Raw genomic sequence first — 20,040 nt, 5'->3', positions numbered from 1 at the left:
CTCTTGGGCAAACTGCTGACTTGCTGAGATACTACCAGACAGCGGAACTAGAGTTCCCTGACTGAAACTTCGCATTAGCTCAGCCAATCTGGAGTTGAGAAGGTTCGTAACCAACTCTACAATACCCATCATAAACCTGGTGTCCGTTGGTATTTTGACAGGTCTGTAATTCTCCCGTCTACTCCGACTGGACGGCAGTACGATGTCACTCTGCGACTGGCCGCTCTGGACCATGTTGAAGACAGAGTCCTCAGAAATTCCAAACACAGATCTCAGTGGTGCTGAGTGGTGTGTCTCATCTCTCTATTGCCACTCTCAGGTGAGGAGACATATCGCTCTTCGTACTCACCCAGCAAAGAGGTCATGGACCTGCAGAATGCACAACAGAAATTAATAGCACATGGTAACAAAATACAAAATACGATCCAAGAATTTGGGAGTATCTAAGTAGTATTTTTTACTAAGTGGATCTGGAATGGATATTTGTACTTATAACAAGGGACATGGGAATAATGTATTTAGAAAGACCTACAAGAAGAGGAGGGGAAATTGGTAGGTACCTATGAGAGGAGGGGATAGGGGTAAGTACCTGTAAAGAGGAGGGGAAATTGGTAGGTACCTGTGAGAAAAGGGGATAAGGGTAAGTACCTGTAAAGAGGAGGGGATAGGTACCTGTGAGAAAAGGGGATAGGGGTAGGTACCTGTGAGAAAAGGGGATAGGGGTAGGTACCTGTGAGAAAAGGAGATAGGGGTAGGTACCTATGAGAAAAGGGGATAGGGGTACCTGTGAGAGGAGGGGATAGGGGTAGGTACCTGTGAGAAAAGGAGATAGGGGTAGGTACCTGTGAGAGGAGGGGATAGGGGTAGGTACCTGTGAGAGGAGGGGATAGGGGTAGGTACCTGTGAGAGGAGGGGATAGGGGTAGGTACCTGTGAGAAAAGGAGATAGGGGTAGGTACCTGTGAGAGGAGAGGATAGGGGTAGGTACCTGTGAGAGGAGAGGATAGGGGTAGGTACCTGTGAGAGGAGGGGATAGGGGTAGGTATCTGTGAGAGGAGGGGATAGGGGTAGGCACCTGTGAGAGGAGGGGAAAGACGTGGGAGTTTGTGTGGTGCATGCAGTTCTAGCGCTGGTGCGCCTACTGGGTCCTCCACTAAAGCTGAATCGGACTCTGCGGCCAAGAGAGGTCATTTCTCTTGCCTCATTACTTCCTGATCCAGAAGAGCTTGACGAATCAGAGAGCTCTATCTGCATGGTGAGGTCAAGGGCGGGAACGACCACAGTGGATGTAAACTCCATCACCCAATTTGTAATATCCATGCACCTGGCACTAAACTCATGTCTGCTCATCTGAAATGTTAAAAGACCATATAGAGTTAGTTTGTTAACGGAGCTGCACTGCTGCACCATGTGTTTACTCAAGCTAGTCAATTAAAGCAGTGGTTCAGGATGTTCCCCAATGCTGGAAGGGGGGCCTGAGTGAAAAAGTTTGGGAACCTCTGAATTAAAGATCCTGCACAATTTACACAAATAAGAGTTTGGAATGTTTGGTCCATCTTACCAACATTAACTACTATAACCCGGCACGCATATTCTCACTCAGCATATTCCAATGGCTGAAAAGTCAATAAATAAAGGTACAATTAAACTACATGACATTACCTCTATTCTCTTAGATTACGTTATGGATGGACCTCTAAGGAACTAGGCCACATCTAAACACATTATTTGGACAGTTGAGTCCTTGTATTTGCCCGAGACTCCTCACCTACTTCTCAAAACCCATTGGGCGAGAAGGTCAAAAGGGAGGGCTTTCTCATCCAATGGGTTTTGAGATGGAGGTGAGAAGAGAGAACGCGAGGAGTATGCAATTGAGATTGTCCCTATGGGTGCGTCCCAAATGGCCCCTATTCCTTAAATACTGAACTATTGTTGACAAAGACTCTAATAGGGAACATATCTAGGGGATGTATGGGGAAGCCAAAGAGCAACTTACCAATCCTTCATGTCCTGCACAAAGGTTTGTAGGTCTGGGTATCTTCTCTTTCCCCTGCTGAGGGTGAGGCTGGTCTGGGAGGCTGCAGCCTTGGGGGTCACAATAGCTGCCTGACGACAGAAAGCAGAGTTAGGCTGGAATTCAATCAAATTCGCCATAGGACTGTTAACGCAATGTCTGTTTACGAACTACTGTCTGCATGCACAAACAGACACAGACATGTACACACACACACACACACACACACACACACACACACTGTTATCTGGAAGCATTTACCTTTGCCACTCGTTCAGTCTCCTGGGATTGAGATGGCCACGGATGTTTCTAGATCATCATTCTCCTGCATCACACTCTCTCCTTCGACCTCCAGTGTCAGAGTTGATGTGGCTGTCTTCAGATCAACCTGATTCAACTCACTCTCTCCTTTGGCCTCCTAGATTAGAAGACCTTTACTAGCTCAAGCTTGGAAAATTCATTTGGAATTTTAATCTTCACTGAATCATTAAAACACAAAACACAATACATCATACCTTTTGTGACTGAGATGGATGACAACGGCCTCGTCCAACTCACTCTCTCCTTCAACCTTCTTTGACTGAGATGGGATGACAACAGCCTTGTCCAATTCACTCTCTCCGTCAACCTTCTTTGACTGAGATGGGATGGCAAAAGCCTCATCCAACTCACTCTCTCCTTCAACCTCATGTGACAGATGTTTCTCAGCCTCTCTGATCTTTATTGGATCTAAATACAGAAAATAAATCTCTCCAAGGTCACTATAATGTGGTATAATGTGAGTGTGAGGATGTGTTCCAATTAAAGAATTATAATCATAGAAGTAGAATGAATCTTTCTAGAATTAGAATAGAATCAGTCTAATTCTATGGTTCCAATACTCTGAGATGACTCAGCCTATCCAGAGTCATTTATTTAGAGAATTTGGCCAGCTTTTAGAAAGGACTCCATGTTAGCGCCTTTGAGCCTTTCAATGATCCTTTCACTACAAGTCAGTTATAAAATAGATGTTCTGTTACATAGCATTGTTTAAAATGTCAATATTGCCCATGGGGAGCCAGCTGTCATATGGATATCTTTGATTATACTGTGCCATGTAATGCATACATATTGATGTAAATGCAACATAATGCAGATGTTCCATCTCTCTAAATACATGGCTCTGGACCTACCCCACCATAGGCGGTGACCTTTGACCTACGACAGTATCTGTATCTGTAGATCTATGTGATCTTGTAACCAGTTACAAATGTGTCCTTAGTGTAAATCACTTACCTGACTTCCTTCATAACATCAGCATCATTGATGGGGTCATCCAGGTCTATGAGGGTGAGGTCATTCCTACTGGCCTCTGACTCCTGAAAGACAGCACAAAGTCATGTTAAGATGTCACCTGCTGTGTCGTGTTTGGCAGTGTTCAAAACAACTGGGAACTGGGAAATCTCTGACTTCCGACTTCAGTGCGTTCAAAACAACCGGGGGGGGGGGGGGGGGGGGAATATGGAAAAATAGTTTGGATAAGATATGGAAAAATAGTTTTGAACAGTCATCCAACTCGGATTTCGAAGTCAGAAGCAGCGCGGCTTGGTGCGTCCGGTTGCAGACTCCTGACTCGACCTTTACCTCTCCCGAGCCCATTGGGAAGTTGCAGGGATGAGACTAGATCGTAACAAGATCGTAACTACCAATTTGATATCACAAAAAATGACAAAAAATGTAATTAAATAAATAAAGTCGGAAACTCTGCCATCTTTCTAGAGCTCCAACATTACGACCTGAAGATCACGGAAGTAATTTGACTGAGTTCAGTTGCCTTGAAAGCACCATTAACCCAACTCTCATTGTCACATCATATGCATAGAAATAGAATGTCAGGTGTACAGTTCAGTTTGCCAGACAAATTGTCATGGTCAGAGGCTCTATCCTTTCTAGTGATTGTATTTCTATGGTCACTTCATAATGCATCATATCTATGCTTGTGTCTGAAATAGCACCCTATTTCCAATATAGTGCACTTCTTTTGGCCAGAGCCCTATAGAGTGCCACAGTAATGAGTCATAATCCCCATAAACCCAGTAGTCAAACAGGGAAATGGTTCCAATCGTTTTTCCCCATAGTGGATTTTAGAAACACTTAAAATAAGGGCTGTGTTTCAGGTAGGCTTACCCTGGTGTGACATTTTGATAACTGTGTAAATCTCTCTAGGACAAGGTGACTTTTATCAATATATTTGCCTGTATTTTCCCCCCCAAAAAATGAAATGCTAATTAGCTGCTAATGTGGCTATCATAAAGAACTACAAATGTCACGACGATCATGCCGATCGAGGCAAAGGTAAGAATCTTTTGATTAACTATCTAATGTTAGCTAAATGTAGTAATTAATAAATTGGCTGCATTTCTTTAAAATTGACAATTCTGTGAACTGTTTAGTGCAAGTTTTAAATTGACTCAATACCTGTTCGCAAAGGTGTCAACTAGAAATGACGTGTAGGAGCTTGCAGGGATTTGTAGTTTTGCATGTCTACTTTGATGCTAATTAGCATTTTCGAATCTGAGAGTAAATAGAGCCGGATATATTGCTAAAAGTCACCTTGTCTGTGAGAGATTTACATGGTTATAAAAATTTCACACCAGGGTTAGCATACAGTGCCTTGCGAAAGTATTCGGCCCCCTTGAACTTTGCGACCTTTTGCCAGATAATATTGAAATGGAAGGAGTATCAGACCACTGCAAATCTACCAAGACCTGGGCGTCCCTCTAAACTTCCAGCTCATACAAGGAGAAGACTGATCAGAGAAGCAGCCAAGAGGCCCATGATCACTCTGGATGAACTGCAGAGATCTACAGCTGAGGTGGGAGACTCTGTCCATAGGACAACAATCAGTTGTATATTGCACAAATCTGGCCTTTATGGAAGAGTGGCAAGAAGAAAGCCATTTCTTAAAGATATCCATAAAAAGTGTCATTTAAAGTTTGCCACAAGCCACCTGGGAGACACACCAAACATGTGGAAGAAGGTGCTCTGGTCAGATGAAACCAAAATTGAACTTTTTGGCAACAATGCAAAACGTTATGTTTGGCGTAAAAGCAACACAGCTCATCACCCTGAACACACCATCCCCACTGTCAAACATGGTGGTGGCAGCATCATGGTTTGGGCCTGCTTTTCTTCAGCAGGGACAGGGAAGATGGTTAAAATTGATGGGAAGATGGATGGAGCCAAATACAGGACCATTCTGGAAGAAAACCTGATGGAGTCTGCAAAAGACCTGAGACTGGGATGGAGATTTGTCTTCCAACAAGACAATGATCCAAAACATAAAGCAAAATCTACAATGGAATGGTTCAAAAATAAACATATCCAGGTGTTAGAATGGCCAAGTCAAAGTCCAGACCTGAATCCAATATATATTATATATATATTATATTATAATATAGATATTACAGAATGAATAGCACATTATTTACTTTGTTAAACAATATTCAATCCACAGTAATTAATATAATTGAGGATTTAAAAATAATTATAAATTGGGTGGTTTGAGAACTGAATGCTGATTGGCTGAAAGCTGTGGTATATCAGACCATATACCATGGGTATGACAACATTTATTATTTAGTGCTCTAATTATGTTGGTAACCAGTTTATAATAGCAATAAAGCACCTCGGAGATTTTTGATATATGGCCAATATACCATGGCGAAGGGCTGTGTCCTAGCACTCCATGTTGCGTCGTGCGTAAGAACATCCCTTAGCCGTGGCATATTGACCATATACCACAACCCTTTGGGCCTTATTGCTTAAATAACATGCCTACCTCAAACTCTTTCTTCTCCATGTCCTTGCAAAATCAGCACATTTCCTTGCCAAAATGAATGCTCCTCCAGCACTAGCGAGAATCAGACTGAACTACTCCCGTGGTTTCTGATCAGTTTCAACATTTATCAGTGATGACGTAACAATGCTGTACAGATTTGACGCACTTCCAATCTCGTGCTGATGCAACGGTTGAAAGCTCAAGCATGGAAATCCTGCAAGTTGTAAACAAAGGTAGGCTATTATTGCCCTTAAAAATGTAATGTTGAGAAATTGTTATCTGTCTGTTGGCCGGACACTTTCTACCATTTTGGACCTTTGTGGGTAAAGATAAAGGTGGGGTATAGCAGCAGCAATTCCTCTGAAGCCCGGTATCTGTTGGAAAGACACCTGGTGGTACAAGAGGATGAGTGTGGGCCAGCCAGCCTGTTGTGCCCCCTCTCTCTCCCTCCTTTTTTTCTCTCTCAGTCTGCAGGACTCTTAAGGCTCCTGTGCGGACTGTCTCAGCTCGTGCCCTCCCGAAGCTGGCTGTGGTGATTTAAGACATGCTATGCTTATGTGTGTATTTGTTTGTGGCCTCTGGCTCACTTTGCTGTCCCTTCTCCCTGGCTCCCCTCCTGGGCAGCGACCACCACCACCCTCATAATCTCTGAGTTTGAGTTGTTGAGTTCCTCATCCTTGTAGAAGCCTTCGTCGTGGCCGCAGTGGCCAATGTTGTTGAAGCTGCAGTGTATGGGCTGTGCTCGCTGCGCAGCACGGGCAGGCTGTCGAAGGTAACACTCTTGGAGGGGCTAGTTGTGTAGTGGTTAATGGCATTGAAAGACAGGCTGGGTGCCGAGGTGCAGGGGGACACGGGCATAATCAGCGCCAGGCAATTTGTTGGGGGCGCAGGCCAAGGCAGGTGTGTAACCTGAGGGGTACAAACAGAACAGCAGAGGATAACTTCAGGAACATCACCGTTTACGCTTTTGGTGAAAAACATGAAATAACAGCAGGCTAGGAGAGGTTAAGAATAGTTCGTTTCTACAATCCCTCATCCAACCCCAGGTAATTTTCACGTTGTCATTGATCACAGCACAGTGAAGGGGGCTGAAGGAGTTGCCCTCGGTCTTGTGGAAAACCTCCTGTTCCATCAGCACCTCTACACACGTGTCATGGCCTAGTGGAAGATTGATTAATTTAATATAATTAAAAGTAATACGTTGCTCCAGCGGGAAACATTACATACAGGAAACAGATGACGTCACTGCAGACCACAACAATACCCTCAGAGAAAGCCAAGGATCTGACAATGGTGAAGTCACAAAAAATGCTTTAGCTACAACATATGCTATGTCAATCCCTGACAAACTCCTGTTTCAGTGTAAGCTCCTCCACTGAGAGTCATAACCCTACTTCTCCCACAGTGTTGTAGTCTTGTTCATTCTCCCACATTGCTCCATCCAGACCAATCTAATGCTTTTTAATCCACAAGAGGGAGTGAATGAGTGCATACTTCATGGAGGAGAAAAAGAGCTCCAGTCCAGTTAGTCCAGTACGTACCATTGTAAGACCTGCCTAATTCAGGGACATGTTTACAGTGTGGGAGAGTGAATCAGAAAAGATCTTCAGTCCAGTCAGTCCTGTACGTACCGTTGTAACAGGCCCAGTGTAGTGGCGTGTAGCCCTGGTTGTCTGTGATGACAGGGAGGGTCCACACTGACTGGGTGGCGTGTAGGAGCCACCCCAGCACCCCGATGTGACCGGATGCCGCCGCCAGGGGAACAGGGATCCGCCCCTTACTTTCCCGAACCAGGAAGCTGGCGCTGTGTTGCAGCAGGTCCTCCACACACTCCTCCTGACCCGTCACCGCCTGGTTAGGAAGGGAGGGGAGACAAGAATGGATTTGAATAATTCATAATCAATTAAATAATAAGGAAACATAATAGGCATATTTGGGCATAATTTATATTCAATGCTAGATCCCTCACCAAAGCCATCCCTAGTAGTTCAATTACCCCATCCCTAGATCAGAATAAGCCTCCCTCTCTCTCTCTGTGTGTGAGCGCGTACAGCCAGCTCTACTCACTACCCTTCTGTGTAGAGCAGTTCTGTGCCACTTGTCTTTGGCTTCTACACTGGCTCCCTTGTTGAGCAGTGATTACACACAGTCTGTGTGTCCCCAAAGCACCGACTGCATCAGACGGGTTCTGATACACAAGACAACAGGTCATATTACAAATTGGTAATAACCAACCTGAGTCCCAAATGGCAACCTATTCCCTATATCGTACACTACTTTTGACATGAGCCCATAGGGCTTTGGTTTAAAGTAATGCACCAAGTAGGGTATGGGTTGCCATTTGGGATGCATACCTAGTGTCAAAATCTCTTTATTTCAGGAATTGTATCCAAAACCCAATTCACTTACTGTCAATTCCCGTCTTGAACGTGTACTGCACTATCGAGGTCAGCATTCCAATCAGCAAATGCAAACACTCTGAATGACCGTTGGTAGCTAGAGGTAGATAAACAGAGAGGATATAAGAATGTGAGATGATTGACCTTCAATAGCTAGAGGAGGTTAAACGGAGAAGATATAAGAATGTGATATGATTGACCGTCGGTAGCTAGAGGAAGATAAACAGAGAGGATATAAGAATGTGAGATGATCGACATTCAGTAGCTAGAGGAGGAAAAACGGAGAAGATAAAAGAACGTCAGATTATTGACCATTGGTAGCTAGAGGAGGATAAACAGAGAGGATATAACAATGTCAGATGATTGACCGTTGGTTTAAAGTAGTGCACCAAGTAGGGTATAGGTTGCCATTTGGGATGCATACCTAGTGTCAAAATCTCTTTATTTCAGGAATTGTATCCAAAACCCAATTCACTTACTGTCCATTTCCGTCTTGAACGTGCACTGCACTATCGAGGTCATCATTTCCAATCAGCAAACGCAAACAATCCGAATGACCGTTGATAGCTAGAGGAAGATTCTAGTTTGTTGGTGATGTGGACACCAAGGAACTTGAAGCTCTCAACCTGCTCCACTATAGCCCCGTCGATGAGAATGGGGGTGTGCTCGGTCCTCCTTTTCCTGTAGTCCACAATCATCTCGTTCCAGTGTTGGATCAGAAGTGTTGCTACCTACCCTCACCACCTGGGGGCGGCCTGTCAGGAAGCCCAGGATCCAGTTGCAGATGGAGGTGTTTAGTCCCAGGATCCTTAGCTTAATGATGAGCTTTGAGGGTACTATGGTGTTGAACGCTGAGCTGTAGTCAATGAATAGCATTCTCACATATGTGTTCCTTTTGTCCAGGTGGGAAAGGGCAGTGTGGAGTGCAATAGAGATTGCATCATCTGTGGATCTGTTTGGGCAGTATGCAAATTGGAGTGGGTCTAGGGTTTCTGTGATAATGGTGTTGATGTGAGCCATTACCAGCCTTTCAAAGCACTTCATGGCTACAGACGTGAGTGCTACGGGTCTGTAGTCATTTAGGCAGGTTGCCTTCTATTTGGGTGGAATGCAAAATGGAGTGGGTCTAGGATTTCTGGGATAATGGTGTTGATGTGAGCCCTTACCAGCCTTTCAAAACACTTCATGGCTACGGATGTGAGTGCTAGTGGTCTGTAGTCAGTTAGGCAGGTTGACTTTGTGTTCTTGGGAACAGGGACTATGGTGGTCTGCTTGAAACATGTTAGTATTACAGACTCAATCAGGGACAAGTTGAAAATGTCAGTGAAGACACCTGTAAGTTGGTCAGCACATGTCCGGGGCACACGTCCTGATAATCCGTCGGGCTCCGCAGCCTTGTGAATGTTGACCTGTTTAAAGGTCTTACTCATGTCACCTCCATGCCCTTCCCACATACCTAAATTCATGCCGATCGTAAACACAGATCAGATACTGCGGCCGCACCCAAACGGCCCACAAATCTGTAGGCTCAGATTTTTGAACGAGTCACACAGGACAAGTTTGGATCAGGATAGAAAAAAACTACCATCAATCAATGGACCATTCTCTAAGTAAAAGAAAACAGCATACTATGTCTAATTAAACAGCATAGCATGTCTAATTAACTAATTTCCTCCACACTGTTCAAACAATGAACCCCAAATAAAATTGTAGCCTTATAGAGTCTCCCCAAAATGTATTTGTTTCGAAGTGATAATGTTAATCTAAGCTAAAACATACAGCCATGTCCTTTATTATACAATTGTATTTTTAACTGATATGGGAGCTAATATGGTGAAGCAGAATATCAAATTAGGATAATGTTGAAGTTTACACTGGCAAGTATAAGAATATTTGCCAGGGCATATAATTTAATTCAAAATCTGATGATTTCACATGAAGATGTGGCCCAAAGGCTAGCTATGAAGCCTAGCTAGCTTGCAGTGTTTAGGCAAATTGCAAGAGAAGACAAGAGACTCTTCTTTTGTTTTCACCACACATGTGAAGACAACAAGAAAATCTAAGAATCCACCCAAAAATCTATTGTTTAGAAGTAATAACTACTGATTACAGGTTATTGTTAAATGGTAGAACCTGCTTTAGCCAACTAGCTAGCCCTGTGGCATTTCCCAAAGTGAAAATGTACCATTTGTGGGGACATTTAAGGAGGCATTGCCCTGTGTGTTGATGGCATGGCAGTGGACAATCTCTGGGAGTGGACAATCTCTGGGATGCCTGGTTAGCTCTGTAGTGTCACCATGGTAACTGACCTAAACCTCTCCACCCTGGTACTGGGAAGAGGTTCGACTGGATGAGACCATTCCACCATGCCTGGACACTGATGAGAACAGTTTGAAGAGAACTGTCTTAATATTATATACACAGCAGTAGCTGTGGGCAGATGTGTGGACTCGAGTCACATGACGTGGAATCGAGTCAGTCACAAATATGATGACTTGCAACTCGACTTTGACTTTAACACCAATGACTCGTGACTCGACCTGACTTGATACCCTCCCCAAGCCCAAATATGAAAAATTATGCTATAAAAAAAGTGTGCAGCGCATCAACTCTTCATTTAACGGACTAACTTCTCTGGGATAGGTGGACATAATTTTCACGTCCGGATGAAAAGCGTGTCCAAAGTAAACTGCCTGCTACTCAGGCCCAGAAGCTAAGATATGCATATTATTAGTAGATTTGGATAAAAAACACTCTGACGTTTCTATGTCTGTGAGTATAACAGAACGTTTATGGCAGGCGAAACCCCGAGGACAAACCAGTCAGAATGATTTTCTTTGGAGGTCTCTCTCTTTTGAATGTGTTTTCATTGGGAATCCAGATTTCTAAGGGACCTTCTTGCAGTTCCTATCGCTTCCACTGGATGTCAACAGTCTTTAGAAATTATGTAACTTTTGTAGTCATGTTGCGCGAGTTGGAACCAGTGTTTTTCTGGATCAAACGCGCCCAAAAAATTGACATTTTGGAAAAAATATAGACGGAATTAATCGAACAAAAGGACCACTTGTGATGTTTATGGGACATATTGGAGTGCCAACAGAAGAAGCTTGTCAAAGGTAAGGCATGAATTATATCTTTATTTCTGCGTTTTGTGTTGTGCCTGGAGGGTTGAAATATGATTGTCTGTGTTTGTTTACTGGGGTGCTATCCTCAGATAATAGCATTGTTTGCTGTCGCCGAAAAGCCTTTTTGAAATCTTAGACGTTGGTTGGATTCACAACAAGTGTAGTTTTAATTTGGTGTCTTGCATGTGTGATTTCATGAAAGTTACATTTTTATAGTAATTTATTTGAATGATTTGAAAATCCATTTTCACTGGATTTTGGCCAGGTGGGACGCTCCCACATATCCCAGAGAGGTTAAAGTTTGAATCGGACAGCAGCCAATCAAATTGTGCCAGCGGAGACAAAGTTGCGCGTGGCAATGCAGAGGAACGTCGGCGGGTGAATTAAGATTGAGCCATTGGAAAGATGATACAAAATTATTATTTTCAGATACACAGACTACGCTGTAGTAAAAAAAAAAACAGATTGCAACTTGCAAAACATGCGGGAAGAAAATGAGTTGCAACAATGTTATGGGTGTAAGATGGCACAGTGATGCCATCTGTTGGTAAATGTTCATTACTGCAACTCTTGTGTTTTACCGGGGTGCTTGAGATACCCGGATGTGTTGTGATGTACTGAACAAGACTGGTTACTCGCATCAATGCCTCTGTCTCGTCATTTAGCATTCAAACAAACAACTTCCACATTTTTTTGACATTTGAAGCTGCACAAAGAACGGTAAGTCGTGGCTAATATAGCCGACAGCTATATATAACTTTGTTAGTATAGCATGTAGGCTAACATAACATTAAATCAATGAGCCTCCACACAGTCAGACAGTGCGGGAACGTGATCATTGCACCGAAGATTGAGACCAGGCAAGATTGTGCTACTGCCCCACTCAATTTTTTTTTTTTATATGCTTTCAGATTTGAACAATACCAGATGAACAAAAGTGTCACAAGTGAACCACAACAGTCTCCAATCTCACAGTTCATGGAGAACCGTGTAGGGCAGTACAGCATGAATCATTCACAGCTAACTTCCGGCGCCGACAGAGATGGCCGCCTCGCTTCGCGTTCCTAGGAAACTATGCAGTTTTTAGTTTTTTACGTGTTATTTCTTACATTGGTACCCCAGGTCATCTTAGGTTTCATTACATACAGTTGAGAAGAACTACTGAACATAAGAGCAGCGTCAACTCACCATCAGTACGACCAAGAATATGACTTTCGCGAAGCGGATCCTGTGTTCTGCCTTTCACCCAGGACAACGGAATGGATCCCAGCCAGCGACCCAAAAAAACGACTTCGTAAAAGGGGGAAACGGAGCGGTCTTCTGGTCAGACTCCGGAGACGGGCACATCGTGCACCACTCCCTAGCATTCTTCTCGCCAATGTCCAGTCTCTTGACAACAAGGTTGATGAAATCCGAGCAAGGGTAGCATTCCAGAGGGACATCAGAGACTGTCACGTTCTTTGCTTCACGGAAACATGGCTCACTGGAGAGACGCTATCGGAGTCGGTGCAGCCAACTGGTTTCTCCACGCATCGCGCAGACAGAAACAAACATCTTTCTGGTAAGAAGAGGGGCGGGGGCGTATGCTTCATGGTTAACGTGACGTGGTGTGATCATAACAACATACAGGTACTCAAGTCCTTCTGTTCACCTGATTTAGAATTCCTCACAATAAAATATTGATCGCATTATCTACCAAGGGAATTCTCTTCGATTATAATCACAGCCATATATATTCCCCCCCAAGCAGACACATCGATGGCTCTGAACAAACTTTATTTGACTGTTTGCAAACTGGAATCCATACATCCTGAGGCTGCATTCATTGTAGCTGGGGATTTTAACAAGGCTAATCTGAAAACAAGACTCCCTAAATTTCATCAGCATATCGATTGCGCAACCAGGGCTGGAAAAACCTTGGATCACTGCTATTCTAACTTCCGCGACGCATATAAGGCCCTGCCCCGCCCTCCTTTCGGAAAAGCTGACCACGACTCCATTTTGTTGATCCCTGCCTACAGACAGAAACTAAAACAAGAAGCTCCCACGCTGAGGTCTGTTCAACGCTGGTCCGACCAATCTGATTCCACACTCCAAGACTGCTTCCATCACGTGGACTGGGATATGTTTCGTATTGCGTCAGACAACAACATTGACAAATACGCTGATTCGGTGTGCGAGTTCATTAGAACGTGCGTTGAAGATGTCATTCCCATAGCAAAGATTAAAACATTCCCAAACCAGAAACCGTGGATTGATGGCAGCATTCGCGTGAAACTGAAAGCCCGAACCACTGCTTTTAATCAGGGCAAGGTGACCGGAAACATGACCGAATACAAACAGTGTAACTATTCCATCCGCAAGGCAATCAAACAAGCTAAGCGTCAGTATAGAGACAAAGTAGAATCTCAATTCAACGGCTCAGACATAAGAGGTATGTGGCAGGGTCTACAGTCAATCACGGATTACAAAAAGAAAACCAGCCCTGTCACGGACCAGGATGTCTTGCTCCCAGGCAGACTAAATTACTTTTTTGCCCGCTTTGAGGACAATACAGTGCCACTGACACGGCCCGCAACTAAAACATGCGGACTCTCCTTCACTGCAGCCGACGTGAGGAAAACACTTAAACGTGTCAACCCTCGCAAGGCTGCAGGCCCAGACGGCATCCCCAGCCGCGCCCTCAGAGCATGCGCAGACCAGCTGGCTGGTGTGTTTACAGACATATTCAATCAATCCCTATCCCAGTCTGTTGTTCCCACATGCTTCAAGAGGGCCACCATTGTTCCTGTTCCCAAGAAAGCTAAGGTAACTGAGCTAAACGACTACCACTTCCGTCATCATGAAGTGCTTTGAGAGACTAGTCAAGGACCATATCACCTCCACCCTACCTGACACCCTAGACCCACTCCAATTTGCTTACCGCCCAAATAGGTCCACAGACGATGCAATCTCAACCACACTGCACACTGCCCTAACCCCTCTGGACAAGAGGAATACCTATGTGAGAATGCTGTTCATCGACTACAGCTCGGCATTTAACACCATAGTGCCCTCCAAGCTCGTCATCAAGCTCGAGACCCTGGGTCTCGACCCCGCCCTGTGCAACTGGGTACTGGACTTCCTGACGGGCCGCCCCCAGGTGGTGAGGGTAGGCAACAACATTTCCACCCCGCTGATCCACAACACTGGGGCCCCACAAGGGTGCGTTCTGAGCCCTCTCCTGTACTCCCTGTTCACCCACGACTGCGTGGCCACGCACGCCTCCAACTCAATCATCAAGTTTGCGGACGACACAACAGTGGTAGGAGCAGCGCCTCTTCAACCTCAGGAGGCTGAAGAAATTCGGCTTGTCACCAAAAGCACTCACAAACTTCTACAGATGCAAATAAATAAAAACAGTATGGGGATGAGGTAGGTAAATTGGGGGGCTATTTACTGATGGACTATGTACAGCTGCAGCGATCGGTCAGCTGCTCAGATAGCAGATGTTTAAAGTTGGTGAGGGCGATAAAAGTCTCCAACGATTTTTGCAATTCGTTCCAGTCACGGGCAGCAGAGAACTGGAAGGAAAGGCGGCCAAGTGAGGTGTAGGCTTTAGGGATGATCAGTGAGATACACCTGCTGGAGCGAGTGCTACGGGTGGGTGTTGCCATCGTGACCAGTGAACTGAGATAAGGCGGAGCTTTACATAGCATGAACTTGTAGATGACCTGGAGCCAGTGGGTCTGGCGACGAATATGTAGCGAGGGCCAGCCGACTAGAGCATACAGGTCGCAGTGGTGGGTGGTATAAGGTGCTTTAGTAACAAAATGGATGGCACTGTGATAAACTGCATCCAGTTTTCTGAGTAGAGTATTGGAAGCTATTTTGTAGATGACGTCGCCAAAGTCGAGGATCGGTAGGATAGTCAGTTTTACTAGGCTAAGTTTGGCGGCGTGAGTGAAGGAGGCTTTGTTGCAGAATAGAAAGCCGACTCTAGATTTGATTTTAGATTTGAGATGTTTGATATGAGTCTGGAAGGAGAGTTTACAGTCTAGCCAGACACCTAGGTACTTATAGATGTCCACATATTCTAGGTCGGAACCATCCAGGGTGGTGATGCTAGTCGGCCGTGCGGGTGCAGGCAGCGAACGGTTGAAAAGCATGCATTTGGTTTCACTAGCGTTTAAGAGCAGTTGGAGGCCACGGAAGGAGTGTTGTATGACATTGAAGCTCGTTTGGAGGTTAGATAGCACAGTGTCCAAGGAAGGGCCAGAAGTATACAGAATGGTGTCGTCTGCGTAGAGGTGGATCAGGGAATCGCCCGCAGCAAGAGCAACATCATTGATATATACAGAGAAAAGAGTCTGACCGAGAATTGAACCCTGTGGCACTCCCATAGAGACTGCCAGAGGACCGGACAACATGCCCTCCGATTTGACACACTGAACACTGTCTGCAAAGTAGTTGATGAACCAGGCAAGGCAGTCATTAGAAAAACCGAGGCTACTGAGTCTGCCGATAAGAATATGGTGATTGACAGAGTCGCAAGCCTTGACCAGGTCGATGAAGACGGCTGCACAGTACTGTCTTTTATCGATGGCGGTTATGATATCGGTTAGTACCTTGAGCGTGGCGAAGGTGCACCCGTGACCGGCTCGGAAACCAGATTGCACAGCGGAGAAGGTACGGTGGGATTTGAGATGGTCAGTGATCTGTTTGTTGACTTGGCTTTCGAAGACCTTAGATAGGCAGGGCAGGATGGATATAGGTCTGTAACAGTTTGGGTCCAGGATGTCTCCCCCTTTGAAGAGCAAGGCCAAAAAGATCATCAAGGACAACAACCACCGAGCCACTACCTGTTCAACCCGCTATCATCTAGAAGGCGTGGTCATTACAGGTGCATTAAAGCTGGGACCGAGCTCCTATCTCAAGGCCAGAAGCCTGTTAAAACGTCTTACGCCTAGGCGTCCTGCTAGCGGGACAACTTCCTGTGAAACTGGAGGGCACACAATTCAAATAAATTATTATAAAAATGATGGATATTAAACATTTATGAACATACATATCTTAAATTGGTTAAAAGCTTAAATTCTTGTTAATCTAACTGCATTGTCCGATTTATGTCTTTGTGCTTGTCTCCACCCCCTCCAGGTGTCGACAATCTTCCCCATTATGCCAAGTGTATTTATACCTGTCTTCTCTCTTTGCCAGTTGCCAGTTGTTTCGTGAAACCTACCAGCGTTTTCCCTCTTGCTCCTGTCTCTTCTAGTTCCTGTTTTCTAGTTTTGACCATTCTACTTGCCCAGACTCTGAGCCTGCTTGCCGTTCTGAACCTAGCCACACAACACTGGATTATTGACCCCTGTCTGCTCTGACCCTGAGACTGCCTGCTGTTCTGGACCTTTTGAACCCTATCTGGATTACTGACCTCTGCCTGCCCTTGACCTGTCGGTTTGCCTGACCCTGTACTAGTAATACACTTTTGTTACTTTGACACTGTCTGCATCTGGGTCTTACCTGAAACGTGATAGTACGAACTGGCCATGACGGACCAATCAGATCTCAAGCATCTCCGCAATGCCATTTCCTCCCAAGGAGCCACCATTGGAAGGCATGAAGAGTTGCTTCATGTTCTTATGGAAGGGTTCGAGACCTTGGCCGAATGCCGTGATCAAGCGTTGAACACATTGCTGGAGCAATTCCGCAGGTTGTCTGATAGGCAGCCTATCATGACTCTCAGTAACCCGGCTGTTAGCAGCGCCGCCTCCCCGGTCACCCCGGTTTCACAGGAACCCTGCTTACCTCTTCTGTGTTCCAGGATCTGGTTAATGATGTTTTTTGCAACATGTTGTGCCGGTTCATTTTTGTCTAGCTCGATGACATCATCGTCATCGCCCGTTCCGCCCATGAACACATGCTCCATGTCCTACAGGTTCTCCAACGCCTCCTGGAGAACCATCTTTTGTAATAGCAGATAAATGTGAATTCCATTGCTCCATCATTGCTGCAGGGAGTGTACAGGTGAGAGCGGTGGTGGATTGGCCCCAGCCTACGTCCAGGGTGCAGCTGCAATGTTTCCTGGGATTTGCCAACTTTTATCGCTGCTTTAGCCGGGGTTACTGCACCCTTGCTTACCCCCATCTGCACTCACCTCTCCCAAGGTTCCGTTCACGTGGAACCCCAGCTGCTGACCCTGCATTCTGGGATCTCAAACATTGCTTCACCACAGCTCCCATCTTGGTTCATCCTGACCTGTCCTGACAGTTTGTGGTGGAGTCCGATGCTCTGGGTGTCGGAGTGGGCGCTCTCCTGTCCCAACGTTCTGCCCTGAACCTCAAGTTACATCCCTGCGCCTTCTCCCACCGCCTCAATGCCATGGAGAGGATCTACGATGTGGGTAATTGTGAGCTTCTTGCGGTGAAGATGGCGTTGGAGGAGTGGAGGCACTGGCTGGAGGGGGCGGAACATCCGTTCATTATGTGGACCGACCAAAAGAACCTGGAATATCTCCAAGTGCCTTAATTCCAGGCAAGCTTGGTGGGCCCTGCTGTTCACCCAGTTAAATTTCTCCATCTCATACCGGCCGTCAATGTATGGCCAGATGGGCTGTCACGCCACAATAGCCCCAAAGCTCCATCCCCAGAGCCCGTATAACCAAATGTTCATTCCTAAAGCATTCTGCTCCTCGGACCTGCAGTGGGCCTAGTCCTGAAGGCTTTCCTGCCACCCAGGCTCCGGTTGGACCCTGGCCTTTGTGCGACAACTCTTTTGGTGGCCTACCATGGTTTCTGACGTCTCCGTATTCGTCACTGCGTGCACGATCTGTGCACTGAACAACGCTCCTCAGCAAGCTCCGGCTGGTTTCCTTCAACCTCTGCCTATCCCTCACCATCCCTGGTCTCACATATCCCTGGTTCTCCACCCGGCCGATGACAACACCACCATCCTGACCATAGTGGATCGGTTTTCCAAAGCCAACAACTTCATTCCTCTCCCTAAGCTACCCTATGCCAAAGAGATGACCCAGCTCATGGTGCAGCACGTCTTCTGTATCCATGGACTGCCAGTCGTCATGGTCTCTGACCAGGGTCCTCATTTCTCGTCCCTGTTCTGGAAGGCATACTGCACACTCATTGAGTCATCGGCCAGCTTGTCCTCTGGGTTCCACCCCAAGTTTAACGACTAGTCGGAACAATCCAACCAAGACCCGTAGACGACTCTGCGCTGCCTGGTCTCTTCCAACCTCACCACCTGGAGCCCGCAACTAGTGTGGGTCGAATACGCCTGCAACACCCTTCCTTGCTCTGCCACGGGCCTATTGCCCTTTGAGTTTTCCCTGGGGTATCAGCTCCCACTCTTCCCAGAGGAAGAGGTCGGCATACCTTTGGCCCAGATGTTTGTCTGCCGCTGTCGTACCTGGAAGAGAGCCCGGTTGGCCCTCCAGGTATCGACGACAAACGTCTCGTTCAGAAGGTGTGGCTATCCATCCGGGATATGCCCCTCTGGGTGGAATCCCCCAAACTGTCCCCCTGCTTTATCGGCTCTTTCCCCATCTCCAAGGTCATTAGCCCCTCTACTGTTCAGCTTCTGTTGCCCCGAACCCTCCAAATACAGTGGGGCAAAAAAGTATTTAGTCAGCCACCAATTGTGCAAGTTCTCCCACTTAAAAAGATGAGAGAGGCCTGTAATTTTCATTATAGGTACACCTCAACTATGACAGACAAAATGAGAAAAAAAATCCAGAAAATCACATTGTAGGACTTTTCATGAATTTATTTACAAATGATGGTGGAAAATAAGTATTTGGTCACCTACAAACAAGCAAGATTTCTGGCTGTCACAGACCTGTAACTTCTTCTTTAAGAGGCTCCTTTGTCCTCTACTCATTACCTGTATTAATGGCAACTCTTTGAACTTGTTATCAGTATAAAAGACACCTGCCCACAACCTCAAACAGTCACACTCCAAACTCCACTATGGCCAAGACCAAAGAGCTGTCAAAGGACACCAGAAACAAAATTGACCTGCACCAGGCTGGGAAGACTGAATCTGCAATAGGTAAGCAGCTTGGTTTGAAGAAATCAACTATGGGAGCAGTTATTAGGAAATGGAAGACATACAAGACCACTGATAATCTCCCTCCATCTGAGGCTCCACGCAAGATCTCACCCCGTGGGGTCAAAATGATCACAAGAACGGTGAGCAAAAATCCCAGAACCACACAGGGGGACCTAGTGAATGACCTGCAGAGAGCTGGGACCAAAGTAACAAAGCCTACCATCAGTAACACACTACGCCGCCAGGGACTCAAATCCTGCAGTGCCAGACGTGTCCCCCTGCTTAAGCCAGTACATGTCCAGGCCCGTCTGAAGTTTGCTAGAGAGCATTTGGATGATCCAGAAGAAGATTGGGAGAATGTCATATGGTCAGATGAAACCAAAATAGAACATTTTGGTAAAAACTCAACTCGTCGTGTTTGGAGGACAAAGAATGCTGAGTTGCATCCAAAGAACACCATACCTACTGTGAAGCATGGGGGTGGAAACATCATGCTTTGGGGCTGTTTTTCTGCAAAGGGACCAGGACGACTGATCCGTGTAAAGGAAAGAATGAATGGGGCCATGTATCGTGAGATTTTGAGTGAAAACCTCCTTCCATCAGCAAGGGCATTGAAGATGAAACGTGGCTGGGTCTTTCA

General features: G+C 45.8%; 1 pseudogene; it reads right to left on the bottom strand.

Moving 5' to 3' along the window:
- Positions 1-6,416: 6,416 nt before the first annotated feature.
- On the bottom strand, positions 6,417-8,011 carry LOC110511529 (ankyrin repeat domain-containing protein 16-like; annotated as a pseudogene).
- Between the last annotated feature and the right edge of the window lie 12,029 nt (positions 8,012-20,040).

Source organism: Oncorhynchus mykiss, chromosome 30 (assembly GCF_057628025.1).
Source record: "Oncorhynchus mykiss isolate SJ-2025 chromosome 30, ASM5762802v1, whole genome shotgun sequence".
NCBI lineage: Eukaryota > Metazoa > Chordata > Actinopteri > Salmoniformes > Salmonidae > Oncorhynchus > Oncorhynchus mykiss.
The sequence above is the reverse complement of the archived record's forward strand: the minus strand, read 5'-3'. Positions and strand labels throughout refer to the sequence as shown.